Raw genomic sequence first — 7,106 nt, forward strand, 5'->3', positions numbered from 1 at the left:
AGGGAGATTTCTGTGGATTTCCTGCAAACGACCTCTTGAGAAAGAACTGGGGAACGAGCCAAGAGCGGAGAGGAACTCATTTAAATTCCCTGCTCCTAGCTTTTCCCATTGCAGCGGCGCTGGCTGCAGACAACCCTCTGTGCGGCTTGGGAGGCGCAGGCAGGCACTGGGGACAGGGCAGGTGCCACTCACCGCTTATCCCCGCCCCCCAGAACTGGTGGCCAATGGGAGCCGGCCGGGCCCACAGCGCAGCCAGTGGGAGACGGCGGGCGGAGGTGCGCTTCCATTTAAGGACGCCTGCCTCAGGAGCTCTGGGGACCAGCGCCTCAGGAGTGCAGCAGTAGCTGAGTGGGTGTCACCATGTCTTTGCAGGTGAGTTGAAGGGTGCGGAAGCCCCACGAGCGGGCTTCGTCCTCAATGGGAAGAGCTCGAGTGGGCATGGGACAGGCGTGAAGCCCATGGGTGGCGGGCGAGTCAGAACTGGAGCTTGGGACAGCTGTCGCCCGCGGTCCTCGCTCCCCGAGTCCCCCACGCCCCCGCCACCACCGGGAGTTGTACGGAGTGACCCCGGGGACACTCCCACTGCCATCGCGAGCGCCGCTCACTGCAGTGGGGACCACACCTGTGCCATCTGTTGACGGCGACCTGGGGCTCCCCATGGCAACACTTGCGAGCCCCGGGGATCTCTTACTCCCGAAGTAAGAGCTGCCCCCGGGAGGGTGGAGGCCGGCTTGCTCCCGGGGGACCAGGCAGCCCTGCTCCGCCTGCCCCTTCCCTCTGCGAAAGGGAGGCGAGGGTGGCTGGGGCCCCACACGCGCGCCCCCTCGCTCCTTGGTGAGACAGAGTGTTTTTCTGAACAGCAGAGATCTGTAAAACTACAAAATAGTAGGTTGCCAATATGCAAAAAATTACATGTTCAGGGTGGGAAATTTGGGGAAAGAGCAAATATAAAATAAGTGAAAACTATTAGGAATTCCTTCACGCAGGTGATAACCACTGCTAACATGAGGGATTACTTTCTTGTACTGTGAAAAATGTGTGTGTGTGTGTGTGTGCTTGTATGTACTTCATGTGCACGCGTATGTACACACATGTGCATATGTGTGTATATATACACACACCCTGATTAAATTATACTCATGTATATACAGTTTTATTCCTGTACCTGGGACTATATTAGGAACATTTTTTCATCATTAAATCTTCTAAAATAAAATTTGAAAAAATATCTGGATACAATTTCATGGAATAAGGCTTCATTTTTTTTAAGGTTTAAGTTTATTTTAGAGGTTGAAGGGGGAGGGACAGAGAGAGAGAATCTTCAAGTAGGCTCTACACCCAGCACGAGTCCCAGATGGGGCTGGGTCCCAGGACCCTGAGATCACTACCTGAGCCAAAATCAAAAGTTGGAGTGTTTACCCACTCAGTCACCCAGGGACAACCCCCCCACCTTTAAGGATTCTTCAAGAAGTATGTTATGGTGACTAAAGGCACATACTCCAGAGTCTGCCAGGTTCAAATTCAAACCTTCCCCCTTCTTAGACTGTGATGTGGTTGCCTGGGTGGCTCAGTCAGTTGAGCATCTGATTTGGTTTCTGCTCAGGTTGTGGGATCTCCAGGTTGTGCGATCCATCCCCTCGTTGGGCTCCACGCTCCACGGGGTGTCTGCTGGTATTCTCTCCCAAATAAATCAATAAATCTTAAAAAAAAATAAAAAGAAACATATATTGAAATTTCTCTTGATAGATTTGTTTTCTCCACCTTTTGACCACATTCACCCACTTTCCTCACCCTTCACCTCCCCCTTGCAACTGCCAATCTGTCCTCTGTTTTTTAAGTTTAGTTATTTAAGATTCCACATGTAAGTGAGGTCCTACAGTATTTGTCTCTGTGACTCACGCATCTCACATAATGCTCCCAAGGTCCATCCATGTTGCTGCAAATGGCAGGATCACCTTCATTTTTATGACTGAACAATATTCCATTATGTGTGTGTGTGTGTGTGTCCATCCATCCATCCACTTAGGTTGTAATGCCATGTCTTAACTGTTGTAAACAATGATGCAGTGAACACGGGGTTGCGGGGGGTGGGGGGCAACATCACTGTGACATAGGGATTTTGATTCTTTTGGGTATATACACAGAGGTGGGATTACTGAATCACATGGCATTTGTATGTCTTTATTTACTTATTTAAATTTATAAATGATTTATTGGATTTTTTTCAGAAAAACTAATTCTTTATACTGAATAATCTCATACACGTTTGAAAACATACATGTTTTCATTTCTCATTTAGCTTGGATTACTTCTTAGAAGTTTTCATGTTTCTGACCAGCCACTGTTTTTAAACCTCTTGGCATTTTGTTTTTTTCTGAGCTCCCCACGGATTACTCAGAAACTGGGTAGCGGCCCTTTTCCCTGGTAATCTCTTATTTTCAAGATTTTCAAGGCACAGGACCTTATTTATAGTAGTTTTGTTGGTTCTGGGACCATGTAAAAAATTCTCTAAAGCCTTTTGCTGCTTATTGCCTTGAATCTCTCAAATCTTGATCTTCTAGCCTTAGAGCCAAGTGGCTTTTAATCTGGCCCATAGACTGTACTTTTTGTACTTTTTCAGCTTTCTTGGAATCACTTCCTTTTCACATCCTTTGTTTTTCTTCTGCAAATGAATTTCTTTCAACGTTTCTGATGATGTCCTTATGTTAGTCTGTCCAGCTGTAGTTAATGTCTCAAGGGTCTAATCTGGAAGTTTTTTTGTTGGATAAACAGCTCATCTTCTTCAGGAGTGCTTTATCTCCAACCTGTTCCTCCCCTTTGTGCTTCTTCCTGGGTGCTGATCAGTCAGCTCCTCCCCAACAGGCTTTACTAGGCTGCTGGACCAACAGGTGGTGCTCTGCCTTCTCCTCCCTGTACCTCCCCAACCCTGCCCAGGCAAGGCCCACCCAGGCACAAGGCCTCCCCACAGGTGGCACTGTGCCGCCTCCACCTCCCCCAGGTGGTGTTCCTCTTGCCTTCTCCCCCTACCTCCTCCCTCCCCTCCCTGTGGTTCTCTGCCTTCCTCCCCCACCCCAGGCATGCTGGCCCTCCTCCACCATCATTGATGCAGGGGTGTGGGATGTACAAGGCTGGAGCTGCACCATGACCCATGCAGCATCAGATCACCTCCATTTGTATGTCTTTGGAAAAATGTCTATTTTGTTCCTTTGCCCATTTTTAATTGAATTTTTCTTTTTGCTATTGAGTAGTGTAAGCTCTTTATATATTTAGGATATTAACCACTTCTTTTTAAAGATAAATGATTTGCAAATATTTTCTCCCATTCCATAGGTTGCCTTTTCATTTTGTTGATGGTTTTCTTTACCGTACAGAAGCTTTCTAGTTTAATGGAGTCTCACGTTTTTATTTTTGTTTTTGTTTTGTTGCCTTTGCTCTTGGTGTCAGATCCAAACAATCGTTGCTCAGACCAGTGTCCAGGAGTTTACCCACTCTGTTTTCTTTCTTTCTTTCTTTCTTTCTTTCTTTCTTTCTTTCTTTCACCCCCTCTGTTTTCTGTTGAAGAGTTTTGTGGACTTATGTCTTACATTCAAGCAAGATGTAAACAAAAGGTCTTACTTGACCTGACATTAAATCATTTCAGTTGGTTTTTGTGCATAGTGTCAGACAGTGGTCCAGTTTCAGTCTTTTGTATGTGACTGTAAGGTTGTCACATACCATTTGTTGAAGAGACTCACCTTTCCACATTCTATGTTCTTGGCTCCTTTGTCATAAATTAATCGATCATATATGCATGCTTTTATTTCTGGGCTATCTATTCTGTTTCATTCATCCATTTGTTTTTAGGCCAATACCATACCCTTTTGATTACTAAAGCTTTGTAATATAGCTGGAAATCAGGACATGTCATGACTCCATCTTTGTTATCTTTTCTCAAGATTGTTCTGTTTCGGGGTGCCTGGGTAGCTTAGTGGGTTAAACTTCTGCCTTCAGCTCAGGTCATGATCTCAGGGTCCTGGGATCAAGGCCTGCATTGGGCTCTCTGCTCAGTGGGGAGCCTGCTTCCCCTTCTCTCTCTGCCTGCCTCTCTGCGTACTTGTGATCTCTCTCTCTGTCAAATAAATAAATAAAATCTTAAAAAATATTATTTTGTTTGTTCAGGGTCTTTTGTGGTTCTGTATGAACTTTAAGGTTGTTTTCTTGACTTCTGTAAAATATGCCATTGGAATGTTGATAAGGATTCATTGCCATGACTCTGTATATTGCTTTTGGTAGTATTGACATTTAAACAATGATATTTCTTCCAGTCCATGAGCACAGAGTATTTTTCATTTATTTATGTCTTTTTTAGTTTTTAAAATTTTCTGAAAATTTTAAAAAATTTAAATTGTATTAAAATTTAATTTAATTTTATTTAATTTAAATTATTAAATAAAATTTAATTTTTTAAAAAAAATTAAGAATTTTCTATATTAGGGCACCTGGGTGGCTCAGTCAGTTAAGCATCCAGCTCTAGATCTCAGCCCAGTTCTTGATCTCAGGGTTGTGGGCTCAAGCCCTGCACTGGGCTCCATGCTCAGCATGGAGCCTACTTAAAAAAAAAAAAAAAAGGAATTTTTCACTAGTAATGGTTTTATGTGGTTCTCCATATCTTGTCTGAATATCAGGTAAGTACCAGGAGAGGGATCCATAAATTAAAATAAATTAGGATAATACTGGAAGAACTGGACCAGTAATAACTCTTTTTGAAACCTTCTTCTTTCTTTTTAAGGTCCTACTGTCTGGTGGTAAAATACCTGCAAAATAGATAAGCCTGCTGAAAGTTAGTGAAGGCACTATTGGCCTTTTCTTCCTTTTGTGTTCTAGGCTGATTTTGATAAGATCACAAAAGATGTGAGGAAGCTGAAAACAAGACCAGATGATGAAGAACTGAAAGAACTCTATGGGATCTACAAACAATCTATAGTTGGAGACATTAATATTGGTATTGTATATGTGTGTGTGTATGTGTGTGTATATATGTATATATATATATATCATATTTAAAAAAATAATACATTTCATTTGAGCAATGTTTATAGAAGCAGTGAGTAAAAAGTAAACTTGAAAACATATCTATTCTTCTTTTGGCAGAGTGTCCAGGAATGTTAGATTTAAAGGCAAGGCGAAATGGGAAGCGTGGAACTTCCAAAAAGGTTGTTAATTCTTAAATAAGTGAAGTAAGCTTTCTTAATTTCCCAATACATCAGTCTGTAAGATAATCTGTTTTGTGTCTTTCTAGGGCAGTCGAAGGAAGATGCCATGAGTGCCTATATATCTAAAGCAAAAGAGCTGATAGAAAAATATGGAATTTAAAGTTCAGCTATGAGAAGGTTTTTCTTTTGAGGTCTTCATTATGCTATCATGTCCTATATCTAGGGAAGAAATGCACTGTTAACTCTACATGTCACAAATATGTTTGATATTAACATGAATTGTAACCCTTAATTAGAGGTATGCTGAAACTACTTAATGAAGTTTTACTTGCTAAAACCAGATGGTTTTAAAAGTTCTTTTTTTTTTTTAAAAAAAGCATTGCTTTGGTTGTATGTCACACAAACGTTAACAATATTTTTTGGCATATCTGTTTTCCTACACTGAGTTATTATCGTTGGTATGTGATCAAAACAGTTTACTAAGAACCAATAACAAGTTTCTTCCTTTGTTGTATGTGTAGCTCTGGGATTCTCACTGAACTGGGGACTTGGAAATCATAAACATACCTGGTTTGATTCCATACTCTGTAATTCTTTACTAGGTGACCAGAAACAAATTACTTAAGCTTGCTAAACCTCATCTATAGAGTAGAGGGAAAAATCAGTCTCACAGGGTTGTAAGAATTGAATGATTCTTGAGGTAATGAGGAGTGATAATTGAGGTAACTTTAATGATTCTACCTTCAATTTAAAGCATACATTATATGAAACCTAACAACAAATAAACTAAAAATTTTAAAAAATAAACTTACGAGTGCATGACTATTCAAAGAAAGAAAAAAGCCATCCACCCATTATTTTTCTTTAAATTTTTACATTTAAGACAGAAAAATCAAATGTAGTATCTAAATCAATAAAACATTCAACTACTGTGCCTCTTACATTCAGTTTTATCAGAGTGAAAATGCAGAGTCTGGAATATCATAGTGGCCTAGTCCTCAGTCTTTCTTGCTGCACACAGGTTCCCTGAAAGAACATAGTCTTGTTTTAGCATGTCTAAAATCTGTTTGAGATCGCATAGGGTAAATATCCTAAAAAACAGTGTACTTCTACTCCCTGGATAAGGGTTGGGGGTTGGTATGCTATGACCAATGAGGAATAGATTGATTTCATGTGACTTAAAAAATTATCTAGATTGACTAGATGAATTTCCAGAGAATTATTCTGTGTGGAAAAAAGCCAGTCCCAAAACGTTGTGCAGGATAATTTATGTAACTTTCTTGAAATGGCAAAGTTACAGACATAGAGAACAGAATAGTGATTACCACAGAGGACAGAATAGGGAGGTAGGAGTGACTTGAAAGAGTAGCAGGAGGGATCCTGTGTGGATGGGATGTTCTGTCGCTTGACTGGGTCACTGGGAACATCTGGCTGTAACATTACACTGGGGTTTTGCACAAATTACCATTGGGGGAAACTGGGTAGTTCTGTATTATTTCTCACAACAAAATGTGAATCTACAGTTATCTCCAAATAAAAAGTTTCATGAAAAACAAATCTAGCTTGATTCCTATTCTGGAAAATTTTAGAAAGTAAAGATGGTTCTCATATCTACGAAGTCTTACCTGAAGATTATCCGGAGTGTGCCATGATGAAGTCAACATCCAAATGCAAGAAAAGGGAGACATCAGCAATGACAGGGCTGCTCCTTCCAATGGAGGGCTTGGAAACTCTCAGAACTCTTCCCACATGGACCTCACCTCTACCAGGTAGAGAGGCAGGTGAGGAGGCCCAGCCCAAAAGCCTGGCATTGGCTACATCATGTGATTCCCATTGTGGACCATATTAACTAAAAACTTTTCAATTGAATAATCAAAATCAAATTATTTTTGTGCCAATCCTTCCATAAGGGAG

General features: G+C 41.2%; 2 pseudogenes; one reads left to right on the forward strand and one right to left on the reverse strand.

Annotated features, from left to right (window-relative positions):
• Positions 1–278: 278 nt before the first annotated feature.
• On the forward strand, positions 279–6,749 carry LOC122889820 (annotated as a pseudogene).
• LOC122889679 lies at positions 2,006–3,744 on the reverse strand (annotated as a pseudogene).
• Positions 6,750–7,106: the final 357 nt, after the last annotated feature.

This window comes from Neovison vison, chromosome 11, assembly GCF_020171115.1.
Source record: "Neovison vison isolate M4711 chromosome 11, ASM_NN_V1, whole genome shotgun sequence".
In the NCBI taxonomy this organism is placed as follows: domain Eukaryota; kingdom Metazoa; phylum Chordata; class Mammalia; order Carnivora; family Mustelidae; genus Neogale; species Neogale vison.